The sequence below is a fragment of the Leptinotarsa decemlineata genome, unplaced genomic scaffold, assembly GCF_025532065.1.
Source record: "Leptinotarsa decemlineata unplaced genomic scaffold, Ldec_3_MD MMD2_tig00026330_RagTag_RagTag, whole genome shotgun sequence".
In the NCBI taxonomy this organism is placed as follows: Eukaryota; Metazoa; Arthropoda; class Insecta; order Coleoptera; family Chrysomelidae; genus Leptinotarsa; species Leptinotarsa decemlineata.
In genome coordinates, this window is record NW_027412690.1 from 9,131,882 (window position 1) to 9,155,480 (window position 23,599).

Sequence of the window (23,599 nt, forward strand, 5' to 3'; positions counted from 1 at the left end):
GAATTTTTAGTGACGTGATGTAATAACTGATCATATACAGCAACTTCCAGATTTTTTTCAATTGGGGCAAAGTATTAATGGGTCGAAATTCACTGGCTTTATTGGTGTTTGTTATTTTTGGAATAGGAATAACAGTATTGCTTTTCAATTTATATGGCATTTTTTCTGTATATGGAGATGTATTAATTAAGTTTTGAATAATATGACCGATGGTTTCGAAGACCTCTTTGATCATTTTACAGTTCAGCGTTTCATATATGGAGAATTCATTGTCTAGGTTACTAACTATTTTCCGCAAATCTATCATAGAGAGCATTTCGAAGTTTTCGAATTTACAATATAAATTATTGTTTACATTGTGCCAACTTTCAGTGATGCTAATACTTTGTATAATATCATTAATACTATGAACAAAATAATTATTAAAACCGCACGCTATTTCTATCTTACTCGTTAATAGTCGATTATGCTCATTTTATTCAAAATATATGCAATTTGAGACATTATGGCTATTACTGTTAACCAGTCTCTTCAAAGTTATCTACATTTCTTTGGGATTATGTCTATATCTATCAATATTGTCAAAATAATATATTTCTTTTTTTTTGTTTTAAAAGATTGACAAAATAATTTCTCAATAGTTTTGAGGTTTCCCATTTATCTTGTTTGTTGTTGTTGCAGCTCGATTTAAAAATTTTATATGCTCTATCCCTCTTCTTGATTAAATAATATATCTCATAGTCAAACCATGGCAACTTTGATTGGTACTTACATATTTCAATAGGGGCATTTCTTTTCATTACGGTTTCACATGTCTCCAAAATTCCATTATAAATTGTGTCAACGTCAACAGAAGTTAAATTAGAGTTGTGCATCATTAGGTTAATTTCAATACTGTCTATATTTTCCTCATTGATTTTTCTAATTTTTTTTACGTTCTCATTAACCTGGATTTCATTGCAGAAATTAATTGAAAGAACCGAATGATCCGTTATTTTTGGACAGTCATGTACTTCAGCTACTATATTATTTTCATTGATCTTGGATATCACTTACTAATATCTGTAATACGTGTAGGCTTTGTGACACTTTGTAAAATACCATAAGCAGAACAAATATTTTAAATTTTTTTACCATAAAAAGAATCAGTTAACCAGTCAATATTATCAATAAAATCGCCAAGTAACACACAACGATATTTAGTATTAAATAATACATCAAACAGTTCTTCTAGGTTTTCAATGAATATGGCCTCAGAACTTGATGGTGAACGGTACAAACATCCAGATATATTGCGTATATGAAATTAATTTTTAATATTTCACACCAATAATCATCTCTTAGTTTAAATATTTTATAATGTGTGAAATTATAACTGTATTTCACATAAAGTATAACACCTTCCGTATTCTACTTGTACTGAGTGTTCTGGCGATGTACTGAATTTATTGGAGCCTCTGGAGACACCCTACATTTCGTTTTATGAAAGAGAGGACAATGGCAGATCAAGATCTTCAGATGATGTGGTGCTGCAGGTTTTCCGGGTTTTCCTGCAGCTGAAAAAGCAAATGCGCGACTGGAATCAATGGAGTAGCTCCGGAGCGCAATTCATTTTTTATTGTTGTTTTATAATTACTTGATTTGTATTGAAAATACATTTCCATTCATCTAATAACTATTAATGACATATTTTTTTACTAGGAATATTTTTTCCTCTTCCAAATATATTTTGAGTCTCACAGTATTATTGGTTTCAAGTTTTCGTTGATCGATCTACTGCACTTTCTGTCGACTGCATTGCACGTAAAGCTTCGGACCACCCGAAATCATAATTCCCAAAAACCAGTTAATCTTCCACTGCTTTCCAACTAAATCCGAATCCTTCGAAAGCCACGCCATCCTATTTCTTCCCCATTTTTCACCGCCATTCACCTCTTGCACGGTAGTTCATTGTAATGTAGATACTCGCTCTACTTTCTGACGCCGAAATCACAATATTCAAATTCAATGGATCGCCTGGAATCCGCCATTTATGCAAAATAGGCGGAATACTCCTGTAGCCGTTTTAATTAAAATGACATTGTCTGACTCTAGCGAAGCCTTTCAAACAAACTTTCGAGCATCTGCATATATAATGAAAGTTTTTATTGTCGAAAATCTGTGACTGTGGTTTGATGAGGGAGGTGATGGACTCCGGGAATTCGAAATGCCAGAATATGCTTCATAATCTGATCAATTGGTGATCACTGGTTTGGGGTGAAACAAAAATTGAAAAATCTAGTTTCAGAGAGGGAAATTTCGATACAAACATTCCAGCTGTGAAATATTATTCAATCAAAAGATTAAAATATTCAAATTGCTAGACTCAAAGCTGATATGTCCAAAGAATCTGGTGCCTGGCTGAATGCTCTTTGGGTACCCTCTTAGATGATGCATCTTTTAGGATTCCGATAGGTCTTCGGTTAGGTTCTTCAATTTGTGTTAGTCATAAATGAAGATGTGGATCCACTGTAGAAGAAAATGGTCACCATGGCCTAAGTTGTAAATTCAGTTCTGGCAGATTTTCAAGACATCATTCCATTAATGATCTTATAAAAAGATTTAGAAGTGATTCTATATCTGGATTGAAAGTTGAAAGCCTAAAATGCAGGTCACTTTTCACACCTATTTCTATATTTATTTTTTAAATATATCAAATATATACAAATATGTGGTTGAAAACCCCATCTGTTCTTTCAAGGCTATGTTCGAAAGAACTAGATATTTTTCCCTAGCTTTTATACCAAATGGGAACAACAATTCAAAAGTATTAAGTGGTTTTAATCTGTTTCCGCGACCCACTAGTGGGTCGCGACCCATAGTTTGGGAACCACTGCTTTAGATGCATACCATAATCAAGTTGAACGTTGGAAATGCCGGGTAGCACTCGAAAACAAATTGAGTACATTAGAAACGCTAACTCACTAGTTGAGAATGCAGCGTTAGAATGGGGAAGAGGATTCGACCAAGCTGAAGTTGATGAATTCACTTGCATTTTCATGAGAGGTTTGCCATAGCGGAAAAACATCGAAAATTATACGAAATTATAACACTTCTTTTTCCAGGTCAATGAATTTGCGGGTTGTTCTCTCTATGCGGAAGACTTAGAAATAACATTGATAACATGGCGTTTTGATTGGGATTAGTTCCATTCACTTTTGTTTTTATGTGAATTCTACAGAAGGGGAATTGACGATGCAAGTTTATGACTGTTGGGAAAGTAAATGGAGACGGTAAAAAGCTATTTTCACAAACTAATGCGTCTTCTGAATCATAGTGAATATGGATTGTACCTCGAAAATTATCATTGTTGATGATGAAATGATTGAGGAAGAAGGGCAAAACAAGAGGCATCCCGAATCGATCATTTGTCGAGAAACACTAAAACAGATGGAATATACCCTATGAAACTGCTAGTTAAAAAGATGAAGCAATGTCGGAGGTCAAATATAAAGAAGGGATACTGGGTCTCAGACTCATTTGAGACAGTCATTGAGAGAAGATACAGAAGAAAGCGGAGCTAGCTTTGATGCTAAACAGACCCACCTACGTAACTATATGAGGGCTTTCTGTATAAACACAATAGTTTTCAACCCTATGGTAACATTTACATCTTCCGTTTGATTGTCAAAAATGGATAAAAACGACAGTTAGTCGTGGTGCAAACACTCATTTGTTCAGGAACTACACAAGCAATAAAAACTTCACTAACAGCATCATTGGACTCTATCGAACATATCATAAACCTACAAGAAATCGGGCAAAATACAAATTTCGGGATACGTGGGGAACCACTATTGAACATGTTCAAAGACCATGAATGGGTATCCTGAAAACATACTCTTCAGGTATATGCCAACGAATTGAAAAAAGAACATAGAATGATAGTTAACGCTCAACGAAATGAGCTTTTCAATATCATTGGTCGAACCGTATTTATAGCATTGATGAACTCAATGGAGACAAAGAAACAGGAAATATGAAGAACAGAACAACTGAGTTACCTGGCGAAAAAAAATACTGAATCTAGATTTAGAATGTGTCCAAGATAAGGAAGATTATCATGGGATAATCGGAAACCGTAAAAGATATAAAGTCGATTACATCAATAAAATTGAAGATGATATTTCTGATAATCCAAAGGTCTTTTGGGGTTATATTCAGAGTAGAAGGAAGGATTGATGAGTTACCTTCAGCCAGGTTTTATGAAAACGAAGTCTGTAATAATACTTTTGAGATTGTCAATTTGTTTTTCTCTTATTTTTTAACTGTATATAATAACCAGACAGTGAATTTTACCCCTGAATATAATTTTGAAAACAAAGTCTGTATCAGCAACTACAGTATTACTGATACGGATATTTTAGTTTCACCTAAGCTCACAATGGAACCTGATGGGATACCTTGATTTTTTATACACAAACGTCTATACACTTTAACAATCCCATTACGAAACATCTTCAATGAAAATTTTTCTCTAGGCACCTTTCCAGATTATCGGAAACATAGCTTCCTGAAACCAATATATAAGCTAGGAGATAAGAAAAATATTAGGAAATATAGAGCAGTTTGCAATCAGTCAGAGATGGCTGAGATGTTTGATTCTATGCTTACAAAGAAACTTTTCTGATACTGTAAGTCTTTACTCAATTCCCAACAACACGGTTTCTCAGAAGGTGAATTCATTTGTAACAACCTTGCTCTTCACACAAACTACTCGACTCTGTCTATATTGACTTTTCCAAAGTCTTTGATAGAGTCAACCAAGGCCTACTTATATCTAAAATTCAAGCGCTTGGTATAGGCGGGAATGTTTCGCAAGTATAAATAGCTTCCTAACTGGTAGAACTCTGTCTGTAAAATAGGAAGATACAGCATCTACGCCCATTCAGGTCCCATCAGGGGTACCGCAGGGATTCCTGCTGATCAACTTGTTTGTATCGGACATAGAGTTTGGTTTCAAATATTCAGAATTTCTTATGTTATCGAGCAATTATTTGCCGGGAAAATGCTGAATTAGTTCAAAAATTGTGGCAAAAAATTTCAAAATGGTAGGTTTTGTGTTGGGTGATTGTGCTGATTTTTCAATTGAAACAAAAAGTATTTTATATTGTGCTTTCGTAAGATCCATTCTTGAATATTGTTCGGTTGTATGGGACCCATACTATAATGTAAATATCGATTTGATTGAGAATGTTTAAAATAAATCCTTAAGGAATTGTGTTTCTCACTTTGGCATTCAACGAAATGAATATGAGTACAGTCAATACTCATCCAAGTTGAATATAAAATCATTGGAAGATAGAGGAGAATTTCCATGAACTAGGGTTTCCTCTTCTAAGTGCCAGGGACCTATGGCATATGGTAAAATGTTCAATTCTCTAAAAAATATGTGCACGAATTTCTAGAGTCTAGTTTTGCCAGTTTTCGTATGTCATATTTCTGTAGAGTAAACACTCTATTTACAGAGGAGCAATTTCCCCAGTTTGAAATGCTATATTTCAGGTGGGTGTGGAAATTAGCATGATACAGGATCAGCAGCATCTCTTCACTACAATGATTTGCCATAAACCTCAAAGAGTAGCACGATTTTCTCAGTTTTGTGCATAGATTATCAATATGTGGGGTCTAGATTAAGTTTGCGTTAAAATATATACTCAGCATTTTAACCGATGTTGACATTTCTATTTCACTGGTGGTACCATCAAAAAGTCTGCAGTTTAGATTGTGCCCACGCAGAGTAATTAACATAGCATTAGTCTTTGATGTATTTAAATTCAGTTTATTGTTTTTTGACCACTTCAGCACATGTTCCAGAGTATTTTCGGCTACAATTTTCAATGTATTCAGATCGTTCTGGGCTACTAATACATTAGTATCATCGGCATAACACACCATATGTATATTGAAGTTGATAGTCATGTTGAGATATCTTATGAGGTCATTTGCATGAATTACATAGAGAAATAGTCCCAGGATCTAGCCTTGCGGAACTCCTTGAGGGATGTGTAAGGTATCTGAGTAGGACTGATTAAGTTTCACAACTTGCTTTCGATTGCTTAGAAAAGACTCTAGAAGGTGCAGTGGTACTCCCCTGATACCAGGGAAGTACCCCTTAGATCTGTTTAATGTATCACTTCAGGTCTTTAAAAACCAATTGAAAGGGCTATAGCGTTTTCGAAGCTTTTCTTTAACTCTTTTTCCTTATAAGTACCAGAATTGTCTCATCTTTCAGTAATGTAGTCACTAGACATAAGGATTGATTAATTTTTTGTATTTCACACTTCGCTAAATGTTTTGTGAAATTGTAATGTAGACATCAGACATGAGCATTCAAAGATTAAACTAAACTGCTTAGTTCAGTTTAATCTTTGAAGATGATTACTTGGTGATCGAAACACGTGTCGAGGTGTTAAAATAACGCTATGGTGTTGGGAAAAACTCCAGTAATATTCATTACTACACCAAAGGTTCCAAACAGTGCATTACAAGTAAATAAATGAATATTTTTTGAGAAAAATAAAAATTCAAGTTATTTTTTGAACAAATCTTGTAATTTCAAGCAACGTGCTGTCGAATTCTGTGATGAAATTTTTCAAAAAATTCAACAAACTTTGATTTCTACTACTGATAACAACTCAACTACTTTCTCCGTGATGGAAGAACGGGATACATGGAACTATGTATATAGAGCCGATGTAATTGGTAATTTCGAATACTTCAAAGTTAGTTCCGCTGAACTAATTATAACTTGGGATAACGCTAGTTTATTGGTGCACGAGCTTGAAGTAACTCGTTTTATGTATCAGGAAATTCTATTAGAATCTGTTAGATTGTGTTGGGAGGATTCGTGAATTTGAAGTGTCTGCGCCGACATTAGATTGCGAATTCCCATTTTCAACTGTTCACGATATAGTCGGTCGGAAATAGAAATATAACCAACATCAAAGTGATTTCGCTCTTTCAAAGCACCGCATATTTTTATCTCGCACTCACTATATTCATTTTCTGGGCTTGCTTTCATGTCTGTGGAATTGGGATTATAATATGTATTCTACCTGATAGAAACATTTTCATTATATCCGTCCTTGCAGGCTGGAAGAAAAAAAAAGAGTTGGCTGGATTGAAAATTCTGTCACACTATACAGGGATAGATACAGAAGTTTCCCTCATCAAAATTTGTTACACATCAAATCACTGTGTTTGGAAATAATATAATATGAAGAAAGCCATTATGATGGTTTTCATGCGATCTGAGTTGACACACAATTTGACGAAAGGAAAAACAACTTCAGGAAGTTGATATTCAAGGTTTTAGCTACTTGGCTGGCGTCTAACTTTCCTATAGTTTGTACAGGTATTTTTCATATGTGTCGTCATATTCACAATTTGTGTGTTTTCAATTTGTTTGTACTGGTGGTCTCCAAAGTTGACACATCTGTTGGCAGTTACTCACCAAAGTTTCAGTCATTTTGGACGTGCAGTTGTTATGTAACAGTCCTTTGAGTCAGTTGATGTGGGTGTTTTCATGAAATAGAGTTTCGAGCTGTCATTAAATATTTGTTTTGATAGGAAATACGCCTACGCAAATCGAAGATGAGTTGGATTCTGTGTATGGGGACTCTGCACCGTCATTTACCACAGTGACATTTTGGACACCTGAATTTGAACGTGGTCGTGAGAGCTTGAGAGACTATGAACGTTAGGAACGTCGAAAAACTGCAACTAATGATGCAAACAACGCCAAAGTTTGCCAAATGGTGCTAGGCGTCCGCCGAATCGACGTGAGAGAGATAGCAGAGATCATGAACATGTCAAAAGAACGTGTTAGTCAGATGTCAAATCAACATTTAGGCATGTGAAAGCTGTCCGCGCGTTGAGTGCCGCGTTAGACCAAAAACATGTTGGAATGAACATTTCCAACGCTCTATTGGCGCAGTTCTGGCGCAATAAATCGGAGCTTCAGCGCCGAATATTCACTGTAAGTGAAACTTAGAAATATAATTTTACGCCCGAAACAAAAATACAGCCCAAACAGTAGACTGCAAAAGAAAAACCGGCTCCAATGAGAGCAAACACTGCTTTTTCGTTTGTTTGAAGGTGGTTGACAATGTTTCGTGGGGTATTTCATCAGTTCGAACTTCCATTGTCTAGTATAATATAAATTGATTTGAAATCCCTGAAAAAAATTAAAAAGATTAACCGAAAAATAATAATTTTATTAAACAAAAGACTGAAATAACAAAGAAATAACATACAAGCAATAACCAAAAAATAATTAGAAAATTAAAAAATATTAAAAGTTAATACAAGCTGAAAATTAAAAACAAGAAATGAAACTAGAAATTAAAAGATTTCAAACCAAGTTACGCCACGAAGTTTCGATTGTTAGTATCCACAATCGTCTTCGGGTGATAACTGGACTTATTCCTCCGAGATCTGACTATTTATAGGTCATTCGAGTGCTTTCACCTATCCCCTCTTCCCTCTCTCCGCTTCATTGGTTTTAGCGGGAGATGACCGTTTGGCGGGAGTTGGTCGTTTTCCGCTTGATTAGACATTTCCAAATGTTACGCATCTCTACACTAGCTTGACTAAATGCATTGTTGGATAACATATACGCGGCCTCCTTGAATTTTCTCCTGAATCAGTGTTCCTCCTTGTGAATGATTTCAGCTGGAGCCCAAATACACATGCTCGATGTATGATCCTTCTTATCCTTTCCGATAATTCTCTGATGTAGGAAAGTACAAGTACTGGTTGTGGAGGCTTCACTTCCTTATCGAGCTCTTGCTGTCTTCTAGCTAAAGCCTGTTCTACCATCACTCTGGAGTAACCATTCCGTTGAAGGTTATTTTTGAAGATGCCTAGTTCCTTTTCGAGACCTTCCTTTGTATTATGATACATCTGACCTGAAATACCACTCACCATACAAACTAATCGGTTTCATCAATAAGCTGGGTCCAGTTGGTCGAGTGTGAGCCACAATAAACCCTAACCTAACAAGTCCATGATCAAGTTTATTCCTGCCATGTTGTGTAGATGGTAACATAAGCATCGAATGTATTGGTTATTTTTGGATTGCACTATATACATTGCTTTCATTTGAGATTCTAGATAATGAAAGCTTTCCCTGCACAGAAATCGATGAATCGCAATGCGATTACCGTTCAGTTTCTTTCTTCCCTCCGACGTTCATTATTTTCAGGAAATATGGGATGGAACTATCAGAAGCAAACAGAAACGAAAATAATTTCTGTGATTGTTGAAACGTTGTATTTTTTCCGCTCGCCGACCTCCCGCCGAGGCCAGAATCGAAAATCAGCACTTTCCAGCTCGGGGTTTGTTAAATCGGAACTCAAACAATGTGTAGTCGAATTTCGTAATCCGATTTACTTCGTTGACAATTACAACCGTTCCGCTTTCAGTCACGTGTGTGGTTCGTCAGGGTCGTTTCTAGTTGTCACGTCGCGTCGTCTTGTCGGAAGGATAATCCACCTCTACTGTGGTGTGTATCACTCAATAAAAAAAAACTTCGTTTTGGAACAGCTGCTCTGGTTAACATTTTTTCAATTCATCTCAGTTTCATCCAACAACATGAGAAATAATTAGGTTATCAAGTTGCGTTTAACAACCTACATGCGATGGGACACTGTTTTTTCAGCCGCAGCTACCAATTTTTGAAAATCAATTGTCACAGAAGTTTTCATATTTGGTTGGCTCGCATTTTCAAACAGCAATAATGAAAAAAAAAAATATGAAGCCAATACAACCAACATATGCCACTTTTTGACATTTTGGTTATTATTATTGCAGTAGACATTGTCAAAGGCGATGAAGAAATTTTTGAAAAACAGGGTACTGAATAGAGGGCTTCAAATTAAATTTACCACTTTTCATAATCGGAAAAACTTCATATTTCCAAGAAATATTTTTTAAATCCATAATTTTTCAATATTTTCATTTCTTTTATGATGAAACAGAGTAGGTATTTGTGTTTTATCTAAATGACCATAAATATAGTGTTATAGTTTTTCCAGAGCTCCAAACTTTTTCTAATAGATGAGTAAGACTAGAGAAACAACAGTGTAAAGCAATAGTTGAGAGAAATAATGCTCTAAGTTACAGCACTAATCTTTTATTTCCACTAGCGGCTGGCGTGCGAACTAGACTTACTGGGACAGTCAAGTCGAAATTCGGCCAGCTATACAAACACCGCCTTAAATTAACCGAGCGGCTGAGCTAAATCATATAATTCGATAATTTATGATTTAAACAAAAGAAGAAACCAACGATGGTATGATAAGTTAATGTTTGTGGACAAGAGTAATGATAACTTTTCTTCCTTTCACCTGCTCCATGCTCAATTTATTTTTTAATATATCTTAAAATATTACAGGGGAGGTTCCGGGAACCAGATTCTCCCACTTCTGCGAAATTCACGAGACTCTGGACACTAAACTTCAAGAAAGTGTACATAATGCTGATAAAAACAAAAGATCTCTCTGGGTAGTTAGTACTCACTGACAGATGGCAAGTGACAAGTAACGACTTCATGTTGTTATATTATGAATTATAGATGGCGCTGATGGATGATGAGTGACAGTAGTCTATAGAAACCCTACAATATTTGGGGCGTGGTGCGCAGGCCTAGACAAGAGAAGGATCAGCTCTATAAAAGCATCAAAGGAATTACATTTGTTTTCTATGCAGTTGAAACTGTGTGAGCATTGATGAACTACCGATAACAGGTCACATCTTCTTTCTATTCTGGACTGAGCAGCTACGATAATTGCATACTTCAGAAATGATAGATGAGTGTTAACAGCTACACATGCTTACTGTTTCAATTCTAAGGTTCATTATCAAGTATGGATACTGAGGACTAGCAAATGATCTATCTAGGTCAGTAACCATGGTAATTGTGATGAAATGGTTGAAGCTTTCGCAGCCGAGGTTTTCAGTGTCATTATTTTTCGGATTTGAAGGCCGTGGATATTTGGAATTTCTTCCAGATGTTTCGCTGGTGCGAGTGGCTAGTTTCTATAGACGTGATATATTGCTTGCTCATTTTGTAACACCCAAAAAAATCAGTTCAAGCCACAAAACTATACAAATTTTTTGCAGTGTTGCAGAACGTCAATCAACTTCAAAAGTGAAGATGATTTTTCCAAAAAAAAGTACCAAAAGCTGAATAATTTTGATGTTTTTCGCAATGACTATTTTCATTTAGCAATCCAGTCCAACGGAGGTGATGTTTATGAATCAACTATCCTGTTGATTTGAAGACCGCGGCATTAATCATCAAGAAATGATATCTCACATGTTATTTGAAACCTGAAGTCTTGGTTTTTTATTGGAAAAACCAAGAATCCAGTTTATTGCTTTGCTGACACAAGCACACTTGTGTCCAGGATATCGGCTGCGGATGCAAATCTTCACCGGTAGCAGGAGGTTGCATATTTTAATGAGGATCTAGAGGTGATCTCGAATCGGGGTGAAAGTGAACAGGTTTAATTCAATGCCACGAAAACCCAGGCAGAGGTTTTCTCCAATATATGTCTTGGCACAATCATGTCGCTGTAATTGCAAAGGCTGCTTCTCAATAGCTTGGAACACTATTCCAAACCAGAGAACTGTACACACCTCAGCAACTTTTGATGCTTCGAAAAGCTCAGCCCAGAACTCCTTTGGAGTATTGTTCTTCAAAAGCGAACTAAACTTCTCTGAAGAGGTGAAATACCTTGGTACTATCCTCGACAAAAAGCTAACATGGAACTCTCACCTTCAGAGTAGAGCAAAAAGAGCATTTGTGTCTCATGACCAATGTCGGAGAGCAGTGGGATGCGCATGGGGACTTTTACCCCATGTGGTCACCTGGATCTACACTGCAATAATAAGACCTATGTTAACGTATGGAGCAATTACATGGGGAAAGTTCTACAAGCAACGGCCATCCAAAAATTATATCAAATACAGCGACTGGCTTGTTTAAACATCACAGGAGCCATGAGAACAACACCAACCGCGGCAATGGAGTCAATTGCGGGTCTGACCCCTCTGGACCTGTACGTTAAGGAGGTTGCGTTAGTGGCCATGTTACGATTGCGCTCGGCTGGTGTAAACCTCGAAGTAGGAATGGGTCAATTGAGGCTGAGCCTATGGCGATAAGTGCTTACTGCGCAACGTCTGCTGCAGGCAACCAGTGATGCAATTGAACCCAGGTTTGTGTTTAATAAACCCTATAAAATACAAATAGAACAGAACACAGAGTCAGATGCTACAAATGCAATACGCATATATACAGACGGCTCAAAAACCAAAGAAGGATTAGGATGTGGAGTGTACTCCAGATCACTAAACCGAAGGATTAAGTGGGGAATGGGAAAAATATCAGCGTGGTCCAAACAGAACTGGCTGGTATCTCAATCGCCTCAAAAGAAATAACCATGGAAGGAATTTCTGGCAAAAACATAACAATCTGCCCTGATAGCAGATAAACCCTATTAGCCTTGAACAGACAACGTGTTACCTCAGGGCAAGTACTAGAGTAACACCAAGATTTAGCCAAAGCTAGAGATTTAGCCATTATTCTGAGGTGGGTTGAAGGGCACGACAGGTGTAAAGGTAATCGCATTGCCGACTCTTTAGCCAAGGAAGCGGCTGGACTGAGCATTTTAGGACCCAGTGGCACCTACGGCCTGATGACTTCGACAATTGCGGAACTAGCCAAATGTTACATCCATGCTCAATCCCTGAAGAGATGGGATGGAATCAAAGGAAGCAGTCTTACCAGGATCACCCTGGGCGACCTTGGGAAGCTGGCGCCGAAGAAATATCTGGGGATGACCAGGAAAAATCTACGCTTGATAGTAGGATTTCTGACTGGTCACTGTCAACTAAGGAAACACCTCCATAATATGGGGCTAGTGGACACACCTCTATGCAGGATGTGTAAACAGGAAGATGAGACTGTCAGGCATGTCCTATGCGAGTGCCCGAAGTTATCCTCAATGAGAGAGTGTGTGTTTGGCGAGTCTTGGCCTACTTCTGCCGATATAAAGGAGATGTCTCCTAGTGACCTGTCCACCTTCCTGGAAAGGACAGGATAGCCGATGACCTAGGTGGATGACCTCCTCGGGAGGATGTACAATAAGTCTAAGTGCTGTGGGCTTACACTCACCCTCCCTACTCTACAGATACAGATCACTTGCAACCTTGATATTCTGGAACATCGAAGAAGGGTTCGAAATTTGTCTCACTTTTAGAGAAATACGTGACGCACTGAATCTGCTCATCGTTTCGAGGTTCAACTCAGTACACCTCAAACTTCACTCTTCAAGTACATTTTCATTTGGAGATCTGCGTTTATGTGGAAAAAAATTCTTGGAGAACGTTTTTCCAAATGAATTCATTCGTCATATCCAACGTGTATCGCTACTTTCGCACAGGCACCGCTCTCAGAGCGCCCTAAGAAGTTTTCTGCAGTGCTTGTGTTTTGTCCTTAAGAAAAGAATTAGGTCATTGTACTAGCTCCTCAACAGTGTCGAAATCTGTATCATTTCAATTAATCAGGCGTGAATGAATCGTTGTGTTTCTGGCGGTCCCTTCAAATCAGTTTTTTTACTCCCAGAACGGCTCTGTCTATTTTTGCACTCCGTTTAATTCGTGCGAGTGCTGCTGGATTTTATGGAGTGCATAATACAATTTGGTGATGTGACCGAGTTTTCAATTTTCAACATAAAGAGGGTTATAAAAGAGCAGCGGGAATTCAATTTATCTGATAGGGCTACAAGATATTAGTAACTAATTACGAAATGGATGCAGTTCATTTTCCGTGAAATTATATTTTTCTAACAATAAGTGAATGAACGTTTATATGAATTTGGTTTTGAAAATGAAGAGGAAGATCAGGTTTCTTTCATCAATTGGTAACTGAATATTTCAAGGTATTGATATGTTTTGATATGTCAATATTCGTTTCAAGTTTAATAAAAAACTTCGAAAAAATCAAGCACCGCAATCCAATCAGGTCTCGTCTATATGAAAATGATCATTACAGTCCAATACAGCAAAGTAGGAAAATTAAAACTTGCATAGTGATTATACTTGTTATGCAGTCCATCATAATCACAGAAAAATTGAAGCAGTATACTAGGGTGGTTCCAGAACTACCCGGCCTGACCTAGAGATGGCGGTAGTTAGTTGAAAAATATCACGGTATTAAAGAGTACACTATGAAGCATATGTTTCAAGTTGGAAGGCGCTGCGTTGTTCAGTATTTAATGACAGTCATCAATTGCGAATGTTTTCGTTGAATTTGAGAAAATGGAGAAAATTGGTCATTGTTATGTAGTACAATACTTTTATTTGAAAGGCCCAACCATTATAGAAGCTAAACTGGATTCTACTCTGCTCCTCCGCAGTGTTGCCAACTGGATGAACTATAAACCCACTACACTGCTTCATATTCCGCTACACTTCTATATTTGACGCAGTCAGTTCGTGCATGTGCCCAATACAAAATTAAATACCACAAAACTTACAGTTTGTAGTTTGTGTACCGTTCAGTACCACAAAACTGAACTGTCACTAATGTCAAGAATCAAGATCATGCTAATTCTCAATCGCGCAACTCAGTAGATAGTAAATCTAAAGCAAATGGAATTTCAAACGTTCAAGCCAGTCTCTATATACCTACACAGTAGGTTTAATGGACTGATGCCTATCAGAAAACAACTACTCCCCTGGCTAATACCACGAAGGGCGTTGGATTATATACGACAGGCGTCAGTGCAGGAATTTTCACAGAAAATGTACTGCATATGCAATTGGCAATACAACTGAAAGAGTCGACCTTCAATTATGGAACGGGCACACTTGCAGACCGGTTTCGGGCTTATTAGCCACTCATCAGTGCAAAATAGTGACCATCATCGACCTAAAGTCAATGATATTCCACAATTGAAAATCGGAATTCTTTCAGAGTTTTTCATTCCTCTTTCAAAGTTGAAGCGAACATCACAAAATTTCACTCCATCTAGTGGACGAGGTACTAACCAACTGCATATCCGTAATTTGCCCGACTCCTCTGAATAAGGAAGCATAGCCCACTGACTAATAAGAAAGTCAGTAGATAGTACCTAATTTCCTAAATATCCAGCAGTTAATTTTTGAAAGCTGTCGTCTCGAACAAATATTTTTTAGTTTGAAATCCTTTCGAATTGGAATCAGATAACCAATGTTGAGAAAAAGTTTGGTATCGAGACTTTTTGTATTTTTGTGAAGATGTACTGTTTCCGTCAATTTCAACTGCGATAGCTCTTTCGCTCGAGCTACAATCAAATTAATTATATCTTCCATTTCCACTGTAATTTGTTTCATATAATTCATAATATTCGAGACAGTCGAGACTTTTAGTTCCAAGATATTGGAGGTTATATGGTTTATGACATGAATGAAAATATCCAAAAATATTTTTCTTCTCTTTCATCATGTATTGGCCTCAGCTACTAAGACTATGACGTATTGACTGTGTATTCAACTGTTCAGCTGTCAGCTGTCAGCTTCTTCAATTTTTTTTTCAATATTGATTATTTGTAGAAAATTCCGCTATTTCAGTGGAGTTTTCTACGAAATTGTCAACGGTAGCGGAATTCCGCTATGGTTTACAACTCTGCTCTTTCGTTTGAAACAGTAAAATATTGTATAGTAGAGTTTTAACGGGGCTGTACGATATGAGAAAGCTGTGTGAAAGATGGGTGCCGCGTTTGCTCAGTGCAAAAACAGTGTCGTGAAGATTTTTTAATTGAGTGTTTAGCAAAGTTTCACAGCAATAAAGCAGAATTCTTGCGTCGTTTCACAACCATCAATGAAACAGGGGTCCATCATTTCACATCCGTAACAAAAGAACAACCAGAGAGGTGAACCGCCTTTTCATCTGCAGGCAGGGTCATGTCATCGGCATTTTGGGATGCGAGTGAGATAATTTTCATTTACTATCTTTGAAAAGGTAAAACTATCAACGGCGAGTATTATGCGAACTCATTGCATTACAGGGAATAGATACCCCACCTGTTGAAGTAACCATCTCAAACTACCGTTACCATTTTCCACTCTCGTTAAAGATTCAATTATATATAACGGCTGCAAAATGTACTATCACCTTCCAAATAGTATTGAAGAGTCCAACGCCATCTTCAGAGAAGCAGTAAGAATAGTTCTTTCCGAACCTAGTATAGTTTGGAAGGATATTATGCGGATAGAATAGAATGATAAGTAGACCAGAACTATACACTTTATATACGCTTATATAAACTTTCTATACACTTCTATTGTTCGTTATATTTTGAATTTCGAATAGGTGACTTATTGCTTTCATTTAATTGAATTTCGTATGGTAGTAACTATTTTTATACATTTATCAAATGTTATTAATTTAATTACCTACATTTACATTTATATGTATATACACGCTTTATCAACAAGATGTTATTCTTTGATAACCATATTTTGGTTTATTTATTGATTGGTGTCTCTATAGTGACTAGTATACTCTAAGAAAGTGGATATTTCAAAACAGTTGTCTTTCTATTAGGTATAAAATAGATCAGCTAATAACAAAAGTACTTATTATAGAATCTTATTTTTTTTGGAGTTGAACATACCTATAATTTTATGTTATTTCTGTAAATTATTGAATTACCGAAAAAATCAAATCAAATTATTTGTTTTTGCCGTAGACATGGCAACGTCAATACATGAAATATCGCAAGCTTCCCAATATTTTCTCTACCTTCAAAAACTACACCTCACGATTGATCTCCACGAACTTCATTCGAAAAATATAAGTGATTATATTTATAGTTAAATATCGCTGTCTTTGTCTTCAGTGAATTGTGTGTCCCATGTTCCTACCGATTCATATCTCGTATGGTGTAGCTATTTGCCAAGTGTTTCATTTTGTTTTGGGTCTGTTGCGAAATGCCTATACATGCTGGGATGCGCTTTTGTTTCATAAATTGTAGACCAACTGGGATAGTTCTGATGTTACTGCAAAATGGTGCTTATAGTTAATGTTTCTATTTGTTTGAGTCATCAATTGATCCTTGATGAATGATGTTGCCAATACTGTTATTTTTCTTAGAAACAAATGACTGAGTTCATCGCAAGTTGAAGTTCGTTGACATTTTATGAACGTGTCAAATTATCTTTTCTGCTAATTGATAGATTCGTTGTGTTGTTCGCCATTTGGATAGATTACCGAGTAATGGGTGAAAGGAGGCGATATTGTTTTTTGTGTGGACGTTCCACAAGTGATGATCCAAGAATAACGTTGCATAAGCTATCTAGGGTAAGGATAATTTGTGAAATATTTTGAAAACTTTGAAAGGGAAATTTGGGTTTATAGATCAAAATATAAGAACAAAAAGTACGTATAATTTCTCAAAAGATGAAAGTTAATTCCTGTCTCATTATTGGCCAATCTAAACATGATGTTGCCATAAAAAATTTGGCAGGACTGACAGATCTGGAATAGAAAAAGGCGAACAGAAAGCATCCGATATCAATAGAGGGGATCCACAAATATAGTATTGGGATACTTTGATTTCAGTTGAGAAAGTTGAAAGAAAAGCAAATGTGTTTACTCACCGCTGTATAAATATTTTTAATCCAATATTCACATACGAATAAAATTTGTTGTTAATGCACACAAAATGATGATAAAAGCGTTTATAATTCCGAACTCTTCTAGATTCACAAAAGTAATTCGAAGAAATCGGGAATCTTCCATGCATTTTTTCACATAACCTGAAACATTTCATGTCAGTGTTATCACGATTCACATGTCATATATGTCAAAATTGGAAAATATTTGTTATTGACCTTCTTTGGGTATTTTTACCTTCCAGAAACTGGAAAAATATAAAATAGTAATGAGGAACTTCATACAGGTGTTGAAAAGGAAACAATTCAGTTCACTTCGATGAGTTACTGCGTAAAAATATTTTATTTATCAGTAACTTGTAGTAGATATATAATGATTTTGACTATCAGATGAAAATCTAACAAATCATACATATAACTATCTATCTTAACGTTTCGGAGGTTAAAATCTGCCCCCGTCTTCAATTTTGGAATAATATAACGATACACCCAGTTTTTTCTTTACAGTATTTTTAAGTAAATTGGTGGGAGAGCATATTTGATTTTTTGGCGAAAGAACCGCAACTTGCCGTAGTGAATTATTCATCTTTAAGCAAGTCAGAACATTATGAAAAGTATATACATGAGAATAACGCATTCTTAAGAACATTTGGCAAAAAATACTTTGTAGAAAATACACTCCATAGTAATGGATGTTTTGTCTTTATTATTTTCAACTAACTTTCCAAACGTATTACTTGTTCTACATGCAACAAAGACAAAACATCTAAATTCGAGAAATCAGGAGTATATAAATTAAAGTGTGGAACGTATTCTGAGGTATATATTGGTCAAACTTGCAGAAAATTCAGGAATCGAATCCAGAAACATCATATGAGCTATATAAATAAGAAAACAAGTTCAACATATTCAAATCATCTTTTGCAAGAAAATCATATCATATAAGAGTTCGAAATTATACACTTATAAAGAAACGGTTTGAAACTGAATCATTTGGAAGCAATAGAAATTAATAAACTTTAAAATTTAAACATTCTAGTGAATGACCAACTGGATTTGAATAGATCACTATTATTGAACTTGTTTTCTTAAAAAAAAACGGAGGAAGTATTATTAATGATGTAGAAGTCAGTTAATATGCTTCAGGTAATTATAAGTGAAGAGGTACCTCAGGTATATAAGAATTGTAGAGGTAGTAGTCTCAATTGTAGTTACCTGTGGTATATAAATATTATCGTAAGCGGCAACTTATAGTATTCAAATTACTGTTGAAGAAACTACTATGTTAGCGAAACATGTCGTGATATATTTTTCAAATAAAGTTTGTAGAGATCAAATCGTTAGGTGTAGTGTATAAAATTTGGTGAAATTGTTCTCCAGGCTCAATTCATTCGAAAATCAATAAAAAACTCTGGATACTCATTGAATATCTTAAAATCAAAGATGCGGTTCCACCCTCTAATCACAGTGATTAACAGAAATAATTGCCAGTTGTTTGAGCAGCCGCTTCCCCTGATATATTTCCCAACGCCTGCGATTCCACAACAAGTACACTAACTATTCCTTCATTGACCAGATTTGTCCCAGTGCCATCGTGACGACTCAAAAAACCAATAAGGCCCGCAGCGCCATCTCTTAGCGCCCATCGATAACTTCGATGTAACGACGAAGAGTCCTTTTTACGGAGAGTCAGGACGAAAAAGGACGGTCCGTCGCTTCGCCCCCAGGGGGTGAGACTGTCTTCTCAGTCTGTTGGGTTTCATTTTTTTTGTCTCCAGGAGCTTTATCCCGTAATTCTCCAGAGGAAGAGCTTTCGCGCTAACGTGTAATAAGCAGAGTGGAGAAGGTGACGGATATTTTCGAATTTTGGAGGGGTATTGTAGATATTTATCTGAAGTAGCTTTCCAGACTCGAGTGGCAAGATGTTGTTTTTAACTGCGGTTTTTGGATGCGCTTTTTATTTACGCTGAGGAGATGGATTTGTTAGATTTAGGTTAGGTTACGTCAACCAATTTACAGGGCCGTAATTTAAAAGGGAATAATTCACCCAATTATAATCAAATATTACCGAAACATCCCGAAATATAAAATAAAATAGATAAATAGATAGATTTATTTGAAACAGATATCCTAATATACATAAATATTATACAAATATATCAGTTATTAATCAGAATGACAAAAAACTGAAATATATAAGACCCTATATAATGTAATATATTGGGTAAAACATAGCAGTAGTAGATGATGAAGAGATTAATAGAGAGAAGAATGATGAACAACTCAATTGGAATAGTATTGTGCCCGTAGATATTGAGATAAGGAGCGTTTGAAGAGTTGAAGAGTTTTACTTTGTTTAATTTCATTAGGAAGCTTGTTATAGTCCAAGAGTCCTCTGTGAAAAAAAGAATTCAATCCCTCAGTATGAAGTGAACGTCTACGATCCAAAAACTACAACAAAAATACAGGTCCGTATTTAAAAATTCGAAGATGGGGGTGGCCCAAGTCAGATGACACCCTATATAAAAGATTCATGTACATATTCTGATAGCCCACATCAAGTGCCAATAGCAAAATTTGGACAGATTTTTAATATGTCTGTGAATGAAGAAGATATTGATAAAAAAATAATTTGGGATTTTTTTGGTTTTTCCTGTATATCTCCAGAACCAAAAGAGCTATATTCGATTTTTTTACATCATTGAATAGGTCTCTAAAATACGCAAATTTGGCACAATTTAACCGACACCGTATCTCTTATCGTTTACGAGATCCCCATGTACAGAAACAAATTTGAATAGTCCTATATATATATATATATATATATATATATATATATATATATATATATATATATATATATATATATATATATATATATATATATATATATATACAATAGAAAAAAACTTAAAAAAATGGACAATACTTACAAGTGATACTTACAGATTTTTTTTAAACAGATACAGATGAGTTTTTATTACAAAATTGGCGCATTGATGTTGATAATGTTATACTTTTCAGACACCTGCAATAACTAATGTCATGTTTAAAGCTCACTGTAATACAGAGAGTGACATTATCATTAAAAAGATTTCTATTTCATAAATGCCGATTGAATGAATTTTATACAACGTGTGCCTATTTTAAATTGAGAATATTGTCGAGATTTATCTATGTCTAGTTTAAATTATATTGGAACAACTTTCAGAACATTATCACGCAGAATAACTTCTCACAAAAGTGATATAAGATTAAACAAAAATTCATGTGCACTAACTCAATATTCTATTGAAACAGGACACAAAATTAAATTTGTTCAAGCAAAATTTTTATATTCAGAAAAAAATATGTCTAAAAGGCTTTTTCACGGAATGGTTATATTCAACAAAAATCCTAATAATATGAACAAACTGTTTTTTGTTCATATATTGTTCATTCATTGAAAATCTGAGTATATTTCACAGTTATTTATTAGACATATATAAATCTCGGTAATATTCTTAATTTAAAATGAAATAGAAATCTTTTCAATGATAATGTCACTCTTGTCATTACAATGAGTTATGAACACACTAATATCTGAAAATTATAACATTATTAATATCAATGCGCCAATTTGGTAAAAAAAAGTTTATCAATATTCAATTTTTAATTGTGAAACTCAGATTACTTGTAAGTATTGTCCATTTTTTTAAAGTTTTTTGATGATTGATGATTTTTGAAATAAAGTAAGTTTGATTTTTGAACGTGTCTGACTGAAAGTCCCGGTAATCCCTACCTTCCATAAGAAGAGAGACCTCAAAACGTGACAATTCCTGTCGACTGTTGAAATCGCAGGGCCCCTAATTTTCGAGCTTTTTGTTCTTTACAAATACGTTTTAAATTATCAAAAGATAAATATTCGTTTTGACGGCACCCGGCAATTTTGAAAAAATTTTTGAGCATACTTACATATTTTGATGCGTAGATTACGAATCCGAAAGAAAAAAGCGCCGCTCTTCCTTATTTACAAAGTTACGGTATTTCAAAGTTCAGAAAAGGGCAACTTTGCAGCCTTCGTTTTCGCAAGATATTTTTATATTTATTCAAAAACACAATAATTTATTTACTAAGTCATCTTAACACCTTATTCCCCCTTCCTTGACACTTTTCACTTCAACAATCAACATTTTTCCAATAAAAATGTAAAAAAATGTACGGAGCTGCTTTTTGGTTACATATCTCTGTACTTTACGTTTTTAAAGTTAGTGGCATAGTTGGTACGACTGATGCTGTCAATATTCCAAAAGTAATTCAAATATTTTTTGCCTTCATTCTTGAAATCGTAAATTGGTTTTTCTAATCACTCACGTCAAACTAAAAATCCAAATCTATGAATTTAAAATAGTACGCAGTGGCAAATACCAACCGCTTTTTTCTGAAATGTCACTAATAACTAACCTAGAAATAGAAGAATGTCACTAGAACTTCTGACTTCGTTTTATTGATTCATTTCGTGTGCACACAAAATTATAACGTCATACTTCAGAGTTCATTTTTTTAATCGTATAAGCTTTTTTCAACAGGCAACTAACCCAACTTCCTTCTACCGCCCCCCAAGAAAAATTACACCCCAAACAAATTGAAGCATAGCGAGAAGAAGAGCTCATTGTTCGCCATTATTCAATCTCCATTTCCAGCACGGAGACGAGCGGTAGAGTTGCATCCCGACGCAATTTATACAAACACATTTGTTTTCCGTCGTGCGGGCGGCAGGGGGGCGGTGGGCGGCGGACGCGGGAAAGGGCCACCAAGAATTAGTGGACCGTTTCGTAGTTATGGCGAGTAAACAGTTTTGTTGGGAGAGGATGGAACGGCCATTGAGGTGCATAATTTCGCTGTTAATTGTCGCCGATTAATTATGGGAGAGCACAGGCGGATGTTCTAATTGCCAGGTGGTCGGAAATGGGGAGGGGGGTAGTATGGATAGTGAGAACCAATTGAAAATGAATTCCAAAATAAACTCTATATAAAAATGTGTACATCATGCAGATAAGCAACTTTCACACACAAACTGGAAGGGAAATCCCAAAACCTCACTATAGAAGTAGGTAGGTACCTACTCCTGCGGCATACCTTATAGAAGAATCAGCTTGTTATATTTCTTAGTCTATACATTTCATTGATGGCGTCATTATTACATGGCCAAGTCCCAGTTAATTTCGAACAGTTTAATTCTTCTATTAGGAGGCCTTTGGCGTTTCAAGTTAACGCTTTCATTGGCAAGTTTTTCATTTCGTTCCAATTTCTCTTTCTCTAACCTCCTTTTCCTTTGTGTTGATGTTTCTTTATTTCCCATAGTATTCCCACGAGTAACGAAGAAATATTTGTCAACCCTCCCAGAGCTGAGCTGGTACGTTCATGACATCATTTTACTGGATGCCACTCAGTCCTCGGCACGGCCTCACCTTGACTTGGGTGGTAGTTTGGTGCGCCACTTTTTCCAGCTTAGAGCTTATTCGTGCTTGACGAAACACCGTTCCGGGTTTGATTTTGGTCTGCAACCAAATGGGTCTGTAACCCGTCTTCTAGACGGGTTGCAGACCAATGCTAATGACGCCCATCTCACCAAATTACACAAGTCATGGTATGCCTCTTGTGCCTGTTGCTCACATTGCGTGATGGACCCCCTTACTCTGGGAACTTAGAGGGTGGTGGATAATAATATTTTTTACACTGCAAATTAATATGGGTTCTTACAACCTACTACACCATTTACTGTCTTCTTTTCAGAGTCGGGAAGTAGGTATTTAATTTTTTTTCTAGAAATATATTTTTTTGGTTGAAGCCAACCCTGGATGTGGCATCTATTTAATGGTGGGCCTACCAACTGCCAACGTATGCGTATACA

General features: G+C 35.9%; 1 protein-coding gene across 7 annotated transcripts in view; it reads left to right on the forward strand.

The window, feature by feature from the left end:
* Positions 1-23,599, forward strand: part of LOC111503217 (cubilin) — a 278,475-nt gene that overhangs the window by 74,395 nt on the left and 180,481 nt on the right. The window contains exon 1 of one of the 7 annotated variants that reach the window (XM_074182955.1): positions 17,192-17,392. The exons of the other annotated variants lie outside the window; for them this stretch is intronic. The gene's annotated coding sequence lies outside the window, so the exon portion shown is untranslated. Of the gene's footprint in view, positions 1-17,191; positions 17,393-23,599 lie in introns of those variants that run through there. 7 annotated transcript variants of the gene reach the window in all.